The 18,738-nt window shown below is 44.1% G+C and overlaps 1 protein-coding gene and 1 long non-coding RNA gene across 2 annotated transcripts in view; both read right to left on the reverse strand.

Moving 5' to 3' along the window:
- The window catches only part of LOC132390029 (oocyte zinc finger protein XlCOF6-like), a 29,577-nt gene extending 21,542 nt beyond the window's left edge, over positions 1 to 8,035 (reverse strand). Inside the window, exon 1 of the mRNA XM_059962619.1 lies at positions 7,984 to 8,035. The gene's annotated coding sequence lies outside the window, so the exon portion shown is untranslated. The remainder of the gene's footprint in view (positions 1 to 7,983) is intronic.
- An 8-nt stretch (positions 8,036 to 8,043) lies between these two features.
- Positions 8,044 to 18,738, reverse strand: part of LOC132390027 (uncharacterized) — a 34,258-nt gene continuing 23,563 nt past the window's right edge. The window contains exon 3 of the long non-coding RNA XR_009510756.1: positions 8,044 to 8,153. This is a non-coding gene — a long non-coding RNA (uncharacterized LOC132390027). The remainder of the gene's footprint in view (positions 8,154 to 18,738) is intronic.

Raw genomic sequence — 18,738 nt, forward strand, 5'->3', positions numbered from 1 at the left:
GTTTTCAGCGGTTAACTAAGACAGGCACATTCCCAGTTCTCTCTGGCTTGCAGAGAGACACACTGAGAACTGATAACATTATACATTGTACCCTTATTAGTTGATAACATTATACATTATATCCTCGTTAGTTGATAACATTATACATTGTACCCATATTTGAGTAAAGGGAGGAGGACTCGCTGAAAAGGACAGGAATGAACATCTGTCTGTAACTAAGTCAGGGCCTTGCAAAGGGAATAACTGATAAGGACAGAACAGCACGTGCATCTGCAATTAAAACCTTCATTTTATGAACTCTCTTATCTAAGTAATTAAGTTTTGCACCAACAGACTTGGTGAGCATACCAGTTCAAATAACATCTTGCAAATAGTAATGTATGGGGCTTAGTATGTATAAATACACGACTGTAACCTGACTGCTTACGTGCCTTCCCTTTGACAACTGGGTCTCAAACTCCTACAGGAGAATGCGCAATAAACTGTGGTGACGATAGCTGGTCTCTCGTGTTTTATTCAGATTCAACTTTAACATTTGGTGTCACGAACAGGATCCCAATATAGGGAGTGCCAAGCAGACGGGCTGAGTAAGTGGCTGGACCACTCTGGGGACTGCGGAGACCGACCAGGCGCCCAATAGGTACTTTGTCAGTCTCCGTTAAGTTCCTTTCGAGGTACGGTCCCTCTCCCAAGCTGATCACATACCTTGACGGGACTGGGAAAGAATCTGTTGGGAGACTCATATAAGGTGGGCAAAATTTTACTGAGGAGGCAGATGGGCCGGGTAAATTTTAGTAAGTGGGCAGGAGGTGGTCCCAGGTAAATTTATCAATTTCACAGGAGTTGCCAGCCGTGTAAATTTATCTGATTGTTAATTGAGCAGAAGGCTTTGTGCCGGGTAAAGAACAGAGGTCAATTGCAGTTGAGTGATATGAGTGGGACAACAGCAGCCAAACACAATATGTGTGAGAGTTTTCCAGACAAGGGAAAAGATTTGTGAATGTTGAGTGCAGCGCTGAGTAAGAAATTGGGAAACAAAATCTGGCCACTGGGGGGGAGCCTGGGATATTACCTCGTGAGAACAAGCAGTAAATTTGATATGGAAAAAGAACAGTGGAAAGAAGTGGAAATTACTGAAAAAGGAATGGTAGGATAAGGCCGATGCAAAGTAGAACAGTATAGTATTAGCAAGTTGGTGGAATAATGCATGTGACAAAGCATTAGAGGTATGCACTGCCGAAGGAACGCCAATGGTTGGGAGAGGCTGAAAGCGGAGCATGAATGGGTGGATGGGCGCCGAAAACGAGAGTATGGAAAACAACGTAAGCAAATCAAGGCCGGCCTGGATAGGAGAGCAGGGCAAGAACATCAGTTTGAAGTTCTAAGTGATAAGTGAAACAAGGGATCCCGAACCCATGTCTGGCATACCGACCCTGTTTGAGGACAGTGACTGTGATGCTGAGTGCATAATGCGACTCCGCAAGATTTATTCGCTCTGCTGCATGATTCTCTCAGCTGATGAGGGGTGGAAACGGAAGGCAGAACTGAGATACCAAACCTATCCGGAGTTACAGGCAGGAATCCATGATGAGAATGAACAGACAGACCGGATCATTCAAGCCTTGGAAAGGGCTCTCCAGCAACCTGCAAACATCACTAAAGTACGTCAAAGAAAACCTAAGCCTGGAGAATCGGGACCAGTCTATTGGGAGCGATTTATGGCCTGCTGAGCACTTTCACAGGAGACCGAGTCTTTAAAGATGGGAATCCGTCCCTCCCGTTTAATGCCTAACTGCTCCAATGCTTACCAACTAAGTTAGCCAACATGATTAAAACAAATGATATGGATTGGCCTGACAAAGACTGAAATGGAACGTGACAAGCTTTGACCCGACTTTCGAATCCCGATCGACCCCGAAGGGAACTAATATAACAGGTAAATGGGCTCAGCGGGACGAAGGACATGAGCGGGCTATATCTGGGGAACAGAAATGGGAACAAAAACATACCAAGGAACCGGTGGGGGCAACAGCCCGTTTAGAAATTGACAAACAAGGATGCTTCCAACCATGAGTATCACCCCTCAGGAAGAGCCCAATGTAATATTGCAAGTGGCTGGAATTCCATTTATTATTGATATGGCGGCAACCACATCCACTCTCAATCAGGAAATGGTTTCAGAAAATGGAAAACAGCTATCAGAAAAATGGACTGTCTGGGTTCAAAGGCAGGGCACGTATGTATTCATGTACCCAGCCACTGCAGGTGGAATTCCAGGGCACCCAGTGTGAGGCTTCATTTACAGTCACCACCAGTCGGGGTGTAATCTAGCAGAGAGAGACTTGTTCTGTCCGTTGGAAATCGAGATTCTCTGCGTGGACGAGGATATCACCCTGGGACTAGTGAACAAGGACATCTTCCCCAGTTACTGACAACCCCCCTCCCCCCCAGTGCTGGGCACTTTATCTGCGTTTGAACCCCTTCTGCCAGCGGCCGACCCTCATGTGACTCTGTGCTTTGACCCTCCGAGGTGCTGAACTGAGGAAAGCCAATATTATGCACCCCTCGAGGGACAGAAGTTCCCAGTCACGGTGATTGGAGAGGTTAAAGGAAAAGAGGTCAGCGCATTACTGCCTGAAGTTCCGGATTTCCTTTGGCGACAGACAGAACTGGTGCTTCCCCATATCACTGTCTGGGTTTGCCCTGGGTGAAAGCCAAAGAGCCCAGAGTTCAATTCAGAAGGTTCAAAGGAACATCTAAACAAGCCTGATGCATTTTGGAAACAAGTCCTGTGGACTGATGAAGTTACAATAGAACTTTTTGACTGCAATGAGCAAAGATATCTTTGGAGAAAAAAGGGTGTAGAATTTCATGAGAAGAACACCTCTCCAACTGTTAAGCACGGGGAGTGGATCGATCATGCTTTTGGCTTGTGTTGCAGCCAGTGGCACAGGGACTTTTACTGGTAGAGGGAATAATGAATTCAATTAAATACCAGCAAATTCTGGAAGCAGACATCACACTGTCTGTAAAAAAGCCAAAAATGAAAAGAGGATGGCTTCTACAACAGGATAATGATCCTAAAAACACCTCAAAATCCACAATGGATGACCTCAAGAGGTGCAAGCTGAAGGTTTTACCAAGGCCCTCAGAGTTCCCCGGCCTAAGCATCATTGAGAATCGGTGGATAGACCTCAAAAGAGCAGTGCATGCAAGATGGCTCAAGAGTCTCACAGAACTAGAAGCCTTTTGCAAGGAAGAATAGGCAAAACTCCCCCAAACAAGAATTGAAAGACCCTTAGCTGGCTACAAAAAGCATTTACAAGCTGTGATACTTGCCAAAGGGGGTGTTACTAGGTGTTGACAATGGAGGGTGCCCAAACTTTTGCTTCAGGCCCTTTGCCTTTTTTGTTATTTTGGAACTGTAAAAGATGGAAATTAAAAAAAAAGTTTCCTTGCTTAAAATATTACAGAAATGTGTGATCTTTAACTTATGTCTTTTGGAAATCAGTACAACTTTTACTTGTTTAACAGTAACAGAAATTTTGACCGGGGTACCCAAGCTTTTGCATGCCATTGTAATTGAGCAGGCCTCTTTTGAATCAGCTGTCTCTACCCAGAAGGCTGAGCTGTTTGCTCTGACTCCTGCCTGTGTCCTAGCAACAAACTAAAGTGTGGACTTTTACATGGACTCCCGTTAGGAACTGACTACGGGGCTTTAGGGATTCCTGACTTCCTCTGGCCACCCCATAAGTAATGCTAACATTGTAAACAACTTACTCACTGCTCTACAGCTACCTCGAGTTTTCACTATTATTAAATGTGCAGCCCATACTGGGGAGTGTGATGAGATGTTCCAGGGTAACGTTAGGGCTGATGCAGCGGCCAAACAGACAGCCTTGAATCCCACACTTTTAGTCCCCTGGGGAACCCAGCAAGCTCCTATTAGTCAAAATCTAAGCACGGGTATGCCAGACATGGGGGAAATACGTAACTAACAGGGGGACCCCCCTGAAGGAGAGCACAAACTATGGTCCCAAATGGGTTGCCACCTGGAACCTCAGACCAATTTATGGGTGACGCCTGCGGGACAGCTCTGTGTTCCCTCTGTGTTCGTACCTATTTTTATAGATCATGTACATAATTGTACACGCTTGCGCAAGGAGGGAATGGTTAATACACTATTACAATCTTGACTTCCAGAAAGCAGCTGAAAAACCAGCCAAAGCATGCTTAAATTGTAAAAAAAAACAGATGCTGGGAAGGGGATGCCTTGTGGTTCGGGAACTACCCCCTTGCCTGGTGGAACTTTTTCTTGTTTGTAACTTGAGTTTATAGAATCTCCTGAGTACATTGTTATAGGTGTTGCTCAGTGATAGTAGATGCATTTAGCAGATGGATTGAAGCTGTTCCTACAACTAATGATACCACTATGACTGTTGTGAACATATTGCTAAAAGAAATAACTCCTCACTATGGACTTCCAGAAGTGATAAGCTCGGACAATGGGCCAAAATAAATGAGGAAATCTGTAAAGAACTTGCTATAAAACAGCAGTTCCACTGCACCCATCATTTGAACGTAGCGACACAGTGGAACTTTGTACTTTGAAAGATAAGTTGGCAAAACTTACACAAGAAACTGGATTGACCTGATTGAAGGTTTTACCCTTAGTCCTATCCCATATGAGAATCACGCTATCAAGTAAGACGGGGTTATCACCTGCGGAAATTATCTACAGGAAGCCCATGAGAACCCCATGGGGACCCCGACCTTGTCTGCCACTCCTCCCTGAGGGCTTACCTGCAACATTGGATATGCATACCTTGGGGGAGGAGATGGGAAAATACTTATGGAAATTAACTAACACTCTCCAAAGCTTGCATTCACAGGTACGACAAGCCTATCGAGAGGATGAACCCTAAACTAAAGGTGACTACTCCACCATCCAGCCTAGAGAATTGTCCTGCTCAAGAACTGGGATGATAAGAAGTTGGGACCGAGGTGGAGAGGACTGTACCAAGTGCTACTGACAACACCTCCTGCAGTGATGGTGGAAGGGCAGCTCTGGCGGACACATCAAACGGACTGTAAACACGTTACTGGCGGAACTGATAAGGACTGGAAAATGTACTGGTTAATGCTAATTTTATTGACCCTAAGGGAACCTGCCCCTGTCTCGGGAGGCCCCCAGTTTAACACTTTCCTGTCCCTCTGCCACACCTATGCTAAGCAAGATGAGTGGGGAGCACATTGGGAATGTGCCCGAATTCTCCAACAGGGTAAGACTATGTCAGTGGTGCCCCTGAATACTAGCGCAGTCAATTCAGTTCTGGTGTTTTAAAAAGCCATCTCGTAGACATTCTGCAAATACTCTCTCTTGAGATGCAGTGCCGAGCTGATTTTCCCAATCCACTCGTATGTTAAAATCCCCTACAATGATCAAAACACTGCCCTTCTGGCAAGCCTTTTCTATTTCCTGCTGTAATTTGTAGTCCACATCACTGCAGCTGTTTAGAGGCCTGTAGATAACTGCCATCAGGGTCCTTTTACCCCTGCGATTTCTGAGCTCAACCCATAAAGATTTCAGAAATGTCACTCCACTCTTCAAGAAGGGAGAGAGGCAGAAGAAAGGAAACTATAGGTCACTTAGTCTGACAGTGGTTTGAAAGATGTTGGAGTCGATTGTTAAGGATGTGAGTTTGGGCACAAGATAAAATGGGACGGAGTCAGCATTGTTTCTGCAAGGGAAAATCTTGCCTGATAAATTTGTTGGAATGCTTTGAGAAATAATAAGCAGGGTAGACAAAGGAGAATTGGTTGATATTGTGGACTTGGATTTTCAGATCTTTGATAAGGTGCCACACATGAGGCTCCTTATCGAGCTTTGAGCCTGGTTGGGCGGCGATGAGGAAGGAGCTGGTCTCGAGTTTGTGTAAATCGAAGGGCGGATGCAGTGGGAAAGAGTCAGGACCGAGCCTGACGGCTGCACAGTCTGTTCCGGGAATGGAGGATCAGTTAGTTCTGGTTCCCCAAGCAATGAGAGTGGATGTCGGTAACGAGGATCTGTTTATGTGTATGGGTGTGGGGTAAATGGTGGGAAAGTTGTGGGGTTACTGGCGGGGTGGAGGGAGGTTGTGGATGTGGGTTATCGGACACAGTGTGACCCGGGAGGAAGAGTCCTAGGGCAGATCACGTTGTGAGCAAAGGAGGATCAGGTCCATTGCATCAGACAGCTTTCAGGAAGCAACAAATATCTCTTTATATTACTCACTGTCTAATCTTTCTACTAACATTGTGTTTGTCACAGAGCCCAGAGTCTGGGAACAGCTCGATGGTAGGAAGCAGATGATGATGATGGGAGGCTGTTTATTGGAGTCAAGGCCCGTGCCTCCTGGAGCTCCCCAGGGTGACACCCATTGCTACTTGTCATCTATGTCAATAATCTGGTTGAGAATGTACAGGGTATGGGCAGTGAGTCTGCAGCAGGTAATTGCAAACAATTACCTCCTTTTGCAGGATAGTAAATATAAACACCCCTCTTTCCCTCTCCACACTCAGAACTGACCAAAAGCTACTTCAGAAGATACAAGTTCTTCAAATGAGCAAACACTGAGGGAATGTGAGTGACTTAAAAGAGCTCGGACACTGACAGTACATTATTGCAACTGGGTCTGAGAGACTTAACTGATACATTCATTCTCACCTCAACTATTCCCTACTTTATTTTGTACAGATACCATAAATTCCAGTGTATAAGCCGAGAATTAGGCCCCAAATTTTGGTCCTAAAATTAGGAGGTCGGCTGTTACAGAGGGTGCCAACTTTGGAAAAACGAATACAGGGAAGACAGGTCGGATTTATTGGTTGTTTTTGAGTCAAATTCATTCCACTCTCAACTTTGGTTTGTTTAAAATCACATCTAGTGGCTGGCGCACGGAGATCAAACCACTGGGGATGACTGCAATCTCTGTGTTTTCAGCTTTCAGTGCTGCTTTTGTCTCACCTGACAAGTGCGCTTTGAACACGTCCCAGACAAGTAGCGACTTTTCCTTCCCAAAACCTTCCGAATGTCAACGCCACACCTCTTTAACCCACTTTGTCCATCCAGCAGCGATTTTGAACGTAAACAACAACACCTCGCAGGAATTTTCTGAGTAATCTTTGTTTTTTGTCTCAAGATCGAGTCTATTCATAAATCGGGTGCACCAAATTCGCGTAGCTTTGAAATTTTCACTGACCTCATGGTGTTTTTCGTCCCATTGAACTCGTATCATTTCTCTGGTAACAATGTATCCGGATGATCGCTGGTGATTCACCCACTCTAAGACATTTTCTTCCAGTTCTGGCCACTGGCGTGTTTTCCCGTGGTTTGCACATTTCATCTTTGGCATTTCCCTCAGCGTGTCCTCTGCCTTTCTCCACTCTCTCACTCTCTCTCGTTTACACTAAACTTCTTAGCAGCTGCAGAATTATTTGTTCCTTTGGCAAAATCAACAACCTTCAGCTTGAAGCCAGCACCATATCGCACTCGTTTTAATCTTTTGTACATGGCGGTCGCAAACTCAATACTGAATACATGTACTGATCCCGCCACCCCGTGTTATGTTTTAACGAGATTACGATCGGTGCAAAATGGTTTTGTGGGGGTAATATTTCAGAGGCTTCTTCACCATTGGTGACCTAATCCAAAAGTTTCCTCCCTGATTTATTTATTAAGAATTTGCTGATAACGCTCTTCACTGTGTAAGCCTGTTTTCTTAGCAGGTACCGGTTCACAAAAATTTCAGGTTCCGGATCCTGCAAAGCTGAGTACAGGCATTGTTTCTGGTTAAATCAAAAACCTTTATAAAAGGGGACAGCTTATACAAAGGTAACATGAAAAAGTCCCTTTTTTAACCTTGAAAATGGGGGTCGGCTTATACTCCGGAATATACGGCATGTGACGTCTAAAGGACCAGTGTTTGAGTAAATGAGACTCACCAGACTTGTTCCCGACTGAATCAATGGAAACCCTGAGTCAAAAGGGTTTCTCTCTAGTCGGTGCTCTCAGTCCTCGTGCTGGTTCGCTTGCTGCTGCTCCCTCATCTTCATTCTTGGTTTGCTTCCAGTTGTGGGTATTTCTTCCAATAAATCTCTCACCGCAGGTCTAACTTTAACACGAACGATAATGAAGCATGTTAACAATACAAATGAGAACAAAATATTTCTGCTTGCTGAAATCTAAACATTGAAGACAAATATAACGGTCTCAGTGAACAAATCTGTAATTGTCCCTGACACGTCACCGAACCTGATATGGGATAGGAAGGAGTCATTGTTCAGTCATGGTAAGATATGAGATGTCGGGACAGAATTAGATGATTCGATCTATCGAGTCTGCTCCACCACTCAACCATGGCGGAGATTTATTCCAACACCATATTCCTGCCTTCCTTCTGTAACCCTGAACCTACTTAGCAATCATCAATATATTAATCTCTGTCATAAATATACCCAAATAGCAGCCTCAACCAACCTCTATGACAACAAATTCCACAGATCAGTCATCTTTTGGCTGAAATTGTTTTTCTCATCACAGTTTTGAAGGGAAGTATCTTTATTCTGAGCCTGTGCTGTCAGATCACAGACTCTCTGTCTAATGGAAACATCCTTTCCATGTCCACTGTATCCAGGCTTTCCAGCATTCGGTAGGTTTACTTAACCACACATCCCTCCGCAACTCCCACCGTCCCTCTGAACTCCATTGAGCACAGGCCCAGAACCATCAAATGCTCCTCATACATAAAGCCCATCATCCCTGAGATTATTCACGTGTACCTTGTTAGCAACAACTGCACTGAACACAATCCCAATCATAACAGACAATCAGGAGATTTAAACCATTCCAGAGTGAAAGCAATAAAAAGAAACTGGATTCACCAAAATCCCTCAAAAGTAAGGAACTGCTGTGGGGATAGCAACAAATTTAAAGATTCAGGTTCACAATCATTTGTCAGAATGGATTCAAAATTTATCATTTTTGTGCAGATCTCCAGTAACCTGAGTGTCTGTTTGATTTCCACTGTCTGACAGACAGGTGACAGCAAGGAGGAATTTGCAAACACAGTTCAAACACTGAACCCCCCCCCCCCCAGATCTATTTCCACTTGTTCAAACACAGAACAGCCCATTTACTCACAGCCTGTCCTTGTGAGGGATGGAATACAAACTCATTTTCTCCTCAGATTAGCTGCATTGCGTCCAAAGAAACTCCAGAAAAAAAAACACTAGATCCCAGACCAGAAACACTCGCTCAACACCTCATAAACCGGGGCAGCTTGATCCCCGGGTCCAGTTTACTTGGATCTAAACAGGGGTGCAGTGCACCTCCGGACCTCACCGGAGCAACACTCCAGCACCTCTGTAAAAAACACTAGATCCCAGACCAGAAATACTCGCTCAACACCTCATAAACCCGGGCAGCTTGATCCCCGGGGCCATGTTACTTGGATCTAAACAGGGGTGCAGAGCACCTCCGGACCTCACCGGAGCACCACTCCAGCACCTCTGTAAAAAAACACTAGATCCCAGACCAGAAATACTCGCTCAACACCTCATAAACCCGGGCAGCTTGATCCCCGGGGCCATGTTACTTGGATCGAAACAGGGGTGCAGTGCTGCCGGAGCTCACCGGAGCACCACTCCAGCACCTCTGTAAAAAAAAGTCAAATTAAACAAGCGGGGAATTTAACAGCGGCCGCATATTAAATAGAGGGCATTTTACAGAAGTGGGGGTTGGGGACAGGGGTTGGTGGATGGGGGGGTGGGGAATGCCACTAATAACATTAAGATAAGATGTTCGATAGTTTTTGGTGAAATCCTGGAGCCGTGACTGTGGTGGTCCGTGGATTACTCGCTAATACAAAAGTAATTTTTTCTCACTTATAACCCTATGGCTTCTAAGCAAACGACGTTACTCCACTTGCTTGGTAATTATATTTTATGATTATTAGTGAATGCAACTGTGCAATACTTTGTCATATTATTAAATTAAGTGTTATTTGTTTTATTGTACCAGTTATATACTGAAATGCAGTGATTGGCTATAATCTTGTTAATGTCTTAACTATCACCGTATTTCTGTGGAGCTCTGGAATTCATATATATTTCTTTGTTTAGAGTTTGATATTATAAAAAGCCCAATTTGTGTACGTGCTCATCACATGAATGGTGCAAGGAAGTTACCCAGTACATGAAAGGAGCAGGTACACAAATTAGGTGTGACATACAAGGGGTGATTGATAAATTCGTGGCCCAGGCGGAAGGTCGATTTCAGAAAAACTAGCAATTTTCCATTATCTGAAACAGAAATACAACAAAAGTTACTGACTTCAAACTTTCTGTATAATCACTCAAAGAGTTAAACTGCAAGTGCATGTACCATGAGCTGTATAACTTTAGCCGTTCTAACAGAGGCCACAAACTAATCAATCACCGCTCGTACAGCTAAAAGATTGGCATTGCACCCCTGCTGCAGCCGTCCGGCAGAGCTCGGGTCCGGCCCTTTCCCAAAGCAAGTGGCCCCCAATGTACAGAAATCCGCCGAGGTCAGACCCCATTCACCCCCGCTCTAGTCGGAGAACTCCCAACAGCCGGAGTCGGCACTGCGCATGCGTTTAACGAGAGGTTTTCCGCAGCACCACCGGTGGCCGGAGGTCTACACATCGTCGCCAGTGGCCGGAGGTCCCTACAGCGCCTCCTGTGATCGGAGGCGGGAGGGACAACGGAGAGGCCAAGTCTGCAGATAATACACACAAAATGCTGGTGGGACACAGCAGGCCAGACAGCATCTATATGGAGAAGCACGGTCGACATTTCGGGCCGGGACCCTCCCTCTGGACTGAGAGTGGACGGGAAATGGTCAGAGAAAAGAGGTGAGGGTTGGGGATGGGGCATGAGCTGGGGAGTGAGAGGTGGATCCAGGTGAGGGGGGAGGTGGGAAGGTGGAAACAGTGACAGGGGGGGAGGTGAGTGTTTGGTGTAACACGGGGCTGCAGAAGATGGTAATTAATTCCACAGAGGATTAACAAAGAGGTTAGAGCGTATTTGTTATAGAGAGTGCAATGAAGATTCACCAGACTGATCCCTGGAGTGGTGGGTCATCATATGGAGAAAGACTAAATGTGATAATCCTTTCACTTAGAGAATCCAGGACTGAGGTGAACACTTTGAAATGCACAACATCATAACCAGTTGAACCAGGGATCCCAGTCATTGAAAAAGGGGATGGACTGTCCCAGACTGAGCGGAGGGGGAATGTCTCCACTTTGAGGGTGGTAAATGTCTGTAAATTCCCACCACAGAGGGCGGTGAAGACTCAGTGATCGTCCTCACATAAAACAGAGTCCGGCAGATGTGTGGGGATCGAAGGGATCGAGGAAATGAGGATCGGGCAGAAACATGTATCTGAGATGGCAGAGCAGCCGCCATCTTGTTGATGATTAGAGGGGCTGAATGGCCTCCTCCTGCTGTTTCTCACTTGATGTCTCAGTGTTCCTGTCCAGTGAGGCTGGAGGAATGTGAATAGACTGATTTAAATGAAACCTGCGCACTTCCTGTTTGGGTCTGATTTGTGTGTTGTACCGTGATGTCAATCGAGCCCATGACTTCGTGACCATAGCGGTGGAGGGAATGGGATGTTTCTGATGTAAATATTAAACAATGTGGGAAATGCGGCGGATGGGGCGGGCAGTATGTGAGGGTGAGGAGCGGAGACACTGGTTCAGGTGGGACACCCTCCACCCGTCACCTGATCCCGTTTCCTGTTCACGTTTCTCTGCAGATCTGCAGCATCAGCGGGTCACTGCTCTACATGTACGTGTAGCTTCATCTTTCACCCATTCAGCCAAGGCAGTGAGATCCGGATCTGTCGCTTCCTCTCGTTGTGGGTGGACAATGTTCTCTTCCTGCAATACGTTCAGCATGTTTCATCCCACTGTTTCACCTGCTGAAGTGCAGCCGATGTTTCTGGATATGTGACCCATTTATGTGAGAATTTCGCCTTTTGATTTATCTGAGCTTCTCATAAATGTGTACAGTTCAGCTAAGCTTCACTGCAGAATTTACAAAGCAACAACCCAGTCAGTCAAATAGTTCCACACAATTAAAAGTTTATTACATTCTTTGTACTACATATATAATTTATCTATTTAATATGAATCAGGTTCTACTGCTGCCGCAGAGGCAACAAATTTCATGACATATGCCGGTGCTATTAAACCTGATTCTGATATTGATATGGGAGACCCTCCACCGGTCACGATCCCAGTTACCGCAGATCGTAATGTGAGGTTGAAGCCTTTTTTATTTATTTGCATTCCTCAGAAAAGGCAACAGTTAAGTTTCCTTCTGTGGTTCCAAAGCAGAAGCTCAGTCTGTCTAATGTTTCCACACAATTAAAATTGGGATATTGTTTATTATCATCACGTACTGAGCTACAGTGAAAATCTTGCCTGACGTACCATCCACACAGATCAATACATTATGACAGTACATTGAGTTGATATACGACAAGACAATAACCGTAACAAAGCATTATGGCTGCAGAGAAAGTGCAGTGCAGATAGACATATGGTGCAGTGTCACGTCGAGTCCATTTTATCATTCATTTGGCTTATAGCCACAGACAGGAAGCCGACCTTGAGCCTGGTGTTACGCACTTTAAGGCTTTTGTATAGCTTCCTTGAAGGGAGAGCAGGTTTGCAGCAAGAATGTCCAGGTTGTGAGGAACTTTGAGTTCATATCCTGCTTTTCTGAGGTAGGGGGAGTGTAGGAAGAGTCAATGGAGGGGAGGCTTGTTTCTCTGATGTTCTCGGCTCTCCAAAGTTCTCTACAGTTCCTTGCAGTAAAGGGCAGAGCAGTAGCCATACCAAGGCGTGAAGTGTCGACAAGAAGCTCAGAGACCACAGCCTGCCTTGTGCAGCTGGATCCTGGTCTTCCTGTCAGATCGCCGGCAGGTGCTAAGAGTGGCCTCCCTCACTTCTGTCTCTCTGACCCTCAGCACACATACCCCATAGGGTTGTCTCCCTGGCCCCCTTCTTTACTCTCTGTGCACCCACGACTAGTGTCGCCACTCACAGCTCCAATCTGCAAATTAAACTTGTTGACGACACTACATTGATTGGCCTAATCTCAAATAATAATTTTCAATCAATCTCCTGACAAGACTTGGTCCAAACAAACTTGCCACCCTTCTTCAGGAGATCAGTCAGCGGAAGAGCGATACCAGCAAAGTTCTTACGGAACTTACAATAATATCCAACCATTCCCAGAAACCTTCCAAGAGCCTTGTTACCAGTTGGAATAGAAACTTCAGAAAATTGCCTGGACTTTTGCCTGAACAGGAACCAATTTGCTTTGACCTACAACATTGCCAAGATAGGTCACAATGGCATAGCCATATTCACTCTTAGGTGAGTTAACTGTAAGGTTGGCCTGGGAAAGCCTGTCAAACAGCTTTTCTACTGCAGAGATACGGTCATTCCAAGTGTCTCTCCCTGTGACAACGTCATTAGTACAAGTATCTGTGTGTTCCAACCCTCGAATTACAGAATCAATCATTCTCTGGAATGTTCCTAGAGCATTTTTCATTCCAAACGGCAAAACATTGTATTCGTACAACCCAGAACGTGTCACAAACACGGAAATTTCTCTACCTCTGTCGGTCAATGGAACACACCGATACCCTTTCAACAGATCAATCTTTGTAAGAAATTTAGCCTTTCCAGCCTTATCAATGTAATCATCCAACCTAGGGATAGGATATGCATCTGTTTTTGTTACTGTATTTACCTTTCCATAATCAGTGCAAAATCTAGCAGTGTTATGCATATATAGGTGTAAAGATATATTTCACAAACTTAGCTGGTAAATGATGCAGTCTTACGCTGGTGTGGTAAGGATATTCAGTTCACGGGATTGAAGTGAGTGAGAGATTTTGCATCCAAACAGGTGTTGTCGACCCTCTTCCAATGTCCTCCAAATCTTCCAAGTTAGCCAAACATGACCAACTTAAGAGCACCGTCTTCAAGTGACTATATACCAACCCAGGCAAGGGTTTCTAGCAGATTTCACAGGGTTGCTCTTACATGCACTAATAGTCACAGACTGATTCCTCCTAACTTATCCTCAACCCCACCCCACCCCCCCGTGGGCATTTAAAACATCAGTGACAACTCTTCCCACTAGCCGTTGTGTGTCTGCGTGTCCTATGAAACAAACAGCAACACTCCTTTAAATACCATTGTGCTGAACACCAGCTGTCCATCATGCAGGCCCTCCGCTCTATCTGTCTCTGTAACAAGCTGCTTGTTCTCGTCTCTCTCTCTCTCTTTTACAGACATGGTTCTTAGAGGCACAGTCCATAATCACAGGCCTAATAATACCATTGTTCAGCATATATTCAATTTCTTGCTCAGCCAATTTACACTTTTCTACCTTTGTGCAATATGGGTGTTGTTTAATCAGTTTGGCTGGACCGAAATCTACGTCGTGTACTGCGACCGTGGTTTGCTTGGGAACATTGGGAAATAAACCTTTAAACTTCAGAATTAATTTCTTCAGCTGTTGTTGTTGTTTTGGCTGCAGATGAGCCAACTTGTTATCAATGCTTTCTTGAACAACCGAGTTCATTAGCCTAACTGGGACCACGTTTGGCGTGTGAAATGTCTCAGATGGGTCAATTGTTTCATTGTCAGGGTTGCCAGATTCATATGTTTTGATAACAACACCCACAGATGGTGTCTGCTTGTCAAAATAAGTCTGTATCATATTTATGTGTACCACCTGTGTTGGTTTGCATCGGTCGGGTGTCTCAATAACATAATTCACGTCATTAACTTGAGAGACTATTTCATACGGTCCATTGAGTTTCGCCTTAAGTGGATTCATCCACGTTGGAAATAAAGCAAGCACCTTACCCCCCCCCCCCCCCCCCACCTGGTATTTTCTTTCACAAGCCTGTTTATGAAACCAAAACTTCATTTTGCTTTGAGAAATCTATACGTTTTGTCTTGCTAGGCTACAGGACTGGTGTAGTTTGTTTTTGAACTTCAAAACATAGTCTAACAAATTAACATGTACATCCCATCAATCCACTGTTCCTTTAACAAGGTCAAAGGTCCCTCACTCTCTGACCAAGTACAAGTTCAAATGGACTAAAGCCCATTAATTCCTGTACTGACTCTCTCACTGTGAACAAAAGCAATTATATTCCTTCATCTCATTATTTTCCATTTTCAACAAAGTATGTACTATTCATTGTTTTGAGGGTGGAATGAAATCTATCTAAAGCCCATTGTGATTCCGGATGGTACACAGATGATGTAATCCCTTTAGCTCCCAGTTCATAAACCACCTGCTGGAATAAACCAGATGTAAAATTACTTCCTTGATCAGACTGGATTGCTTTAGGCAAACCAAACAGAGTAAAAAAAAAACTTGGCAAGAGCCTTCGTCACAGTTTGAGCTTTAATATTCCTGAGAGGTAGTGCCTCTGGGAATCTGGATGAGGTACTCATAATAGTGAGCAAATACTGATGGCCAGCTTTAGTCTTTGGCAATGGGCCAACACAATCCACTATAACTGGAAAAGGGTTCACCGAATGCAGGTATAGGCTGGAGTGGGGCCATTGGTGTGACCTGATTAGGCTTATCCACAACTTGACAAGTATGATAGGTTCTGCAAAAGGTCATAACATCTTTCCTCAAATTAGGCCGTAAAATTCCTTCATAATCCTGTTTACAGTTTTATTCACTCCAAAATGGCCACCTAAGGGCATACTGTGGGCCAAAGTTAACATTTTTATCCTATGGACTTTAGGAACTACAACTTGGTGAACAATTGCCCATTCCTCACTCACAGGTATAGCAGGTGGCACCACTTCCTGATTAACAGTCCATCCTTGAGATAATACCCTACTTGCATTTTCTTATTATCATCATCTGAGAGAGCGGTTTCTTTTAAAACTTCAATCTCAGGGTCTCGGTTCTGTTCTGCTATAAACTCCTTTCTAGACAGGGATAAGTCTTTCTCATCAGACTTACTACCTGAATCCTGTTGAAACACTGAAGGCAGAAAAGTCCGACAGGTCAGCATTACCTGAATCCCGATTTTGGCTATCATGGGTATCAGAATCATGCTGCACAGAACCGTCTGCGTCGGCAGACTTTTTAGCCATACTTGGGAGTTACTACACAGGAAGAATAAATGTTAAAATCCATCTGTCGGTCATCAGTGGTTGGCTTAGTTGTCAACTGCACTGCAGGAACAACTTTATCATCTGCCAGGTCATTCCCTAACAGCAAAGTAACATCTTCCACCGGTAAACTGGAGTATAATCCAATCTTAACAAGTCTGGAAACCAACCGTGACTGTAAAGTTACCTTGTGCAATGGCACAGAAGCCCCAATGCCTTTAATAAAATGCTGCTCCCAATGCCTTTAATACGATTTACCTCACCAGTGTTAGTCTCATCACCAAACGTTAGAACACTGTCTAATGTAAGTGACTGAGAAGCCCCAGTATCTCAAAGAATTTTCACTGGTACAGGGGTTGACCGTACCTTTACTTCAGATACAAACCCATCTGACATAAAATGATCGAATCCGTTCTTAACTCGGTCAGACCTCTCAGTTCTTAACTGACCTTCAACAGAATGTTCAGAAGCCTGTCGGTTTATAGGTGCTTCAACATTTGGGACTGCCTCCTTTTTTCTTTTTCTTATTCAGGATAGAACAGTTAGCCATCATATGAGCAGCTTCTTACAATAGCAACAAGTAAGACCAGAATATTTCTCCTTCAGCTGCTTCCCTTCATCCTTACTCGTGTCACTAGTCCCAGCTTTAATTTCTGGTTTACCCTGGTGATCCCTGCTACTCTTTTGGAAACTCTTATTCTGGGTAAATTTAACATTATAAGTTAAAACAAACTCATCTGCTAATCTAGCAGACTCCTGCAATGTAGCAGCATCCTTTTCATCTACATATGTCTTTATGTCATCAGGGACACACCTTTTGAATTCTTCAATTACAACCAACTCTTTCAAGCGGTTAAAATCATCATTTATATTTTTATATGTGCACCAGCCAAAACACAAACTTCTCACAAGAAAATTCCATATAAGTCTGGTTCACAGATTTCCTTGAATTTCTAAATTTTTGCCTGTATAATTCTGGGGCCAACTCATAAGCTTTGAGCACAGCCTGTTTCACTAGGTCATAATCAGCTGCTTCATCAACTGTCAAGGCAGAATATGCTTGCTGAGCCTTCCCCTTAATTACACATTGTAAGAGAATAGGCCAACCCTTTTCTGGCCACTTTAAACTATGAGCAACCTTCTCAAAATGCTGAAAGTATTTATCAACCTCTGCCTCGTCAATTGGAGGTACCAATTTAACTTCCCGACTGTGCTCAAACTTATCACCAGAGTCTAACACCAGACCCCTTTGCTGTAATCTGTCTATCTTCTCCAGCCGAACACCCTCTGTCTTTATGCTTCCTCCCTGTTTTTCTGCCTCTCTAGCCTCAAACTGCCTCTGCCTTTCCGCAGCCTCCATCTTTAACTTTTCTAAGTTGTATTGGAGCTCAAGTTCACTCGGTTTACTTTCAGGAAACACCTCCAACTCCTCCACTTTAAACACACCTCAGATACATAATGTTCAGCTATAATCCTCTGCATCTGTGCCTTTCTCATTGTCAATTTCACCTTAGCAAGTTTAAACCTTTTCACAATACACAACAACACGATCCTTCTGGTGTCCTCTAATGCCTCAGAAGTTGGTGCTTCCAGACATTTATCAACATCCATTGCTGCTGTTTTTGCACGCACAAATAAATCAAAAGGGATTTCCCCAATGAAATCAATAATTAATTAATCAACACGCCCTCAAATTTGTTCATATCCCAGATGCAGGCCCCAATTTTGTAATGAACAAAAATTTAGAATCTAAAGCTTTAGAAATGAACCAGCAGCAATAGACTACTCCTGGAGTCTAGTTTTGATGTTAAAACCACTATCTTTATTAGTATCTACTTATAATAAAGTAATTTAAGCAAGATAAACAAAAGTTAACATTGTTATGTGTATATATGTGTGTAAATTGTTACGTACCCCGTAACAGGGTCACTTACCAGCAAAGATAGAGGTCCGTTGAAGTCTGATGGTACCATTTTTAACAGTATTTATTGATAAAAATACAGAAAAATAATATCAATGCAAACATACAGATAATATACGTCATCAATACTAAATCTAAAAGCGCGGGTATAATAATAATCAATAAGAAATAACTCTATTGTTGTGTAGGGGATAATGTATTGTCCGATGCAAATGTAAAACTTATTCAAATTCATGCAGGCTGCAGCCTTTTGTTGGAGTCAGGAGAGAGAGAGAGATGTTTTAAACTTGCCGGCTTTCCTTTTTATGATGTCGATCCTTCGAGAGTTCCGTTTTTGAAGTCGGTCCTTTAGCTAAGCCTTTCCGTGGAAAACTCGTCATCCGGGCAAGGATGGACACACACACACACACACACACACGAGTCACCACCGGCTGTCACTATTAAACGCTGTCACGGGATTTCTATCGTTTCTCCTGGTGCGTCTAAAGGGGTTGTTCCCCAGACCCTCTTTTATCCTTACTCACGGGGTCTCAGATGTCAATCAGGTTGGGATGATGCAATCCCTCAGCCAGCCCACTC

Source organism: Hypanus sabinus, unplaced genomic scaffold (assembly GCF_030144855.1).
Source record: "Hypanus sabinus isolate sHypSab1 unplaced genomic scaffold, sHypSab1.hap1 scaffold_742, whole genome shotgun sequence".
Lineage (NCBI taxonomy): Eukaryota > Metazoa > Chordata > Chondrichthyes > Myliobatiformes > Dasyatidae > Hypanus > Hypanus sabinus.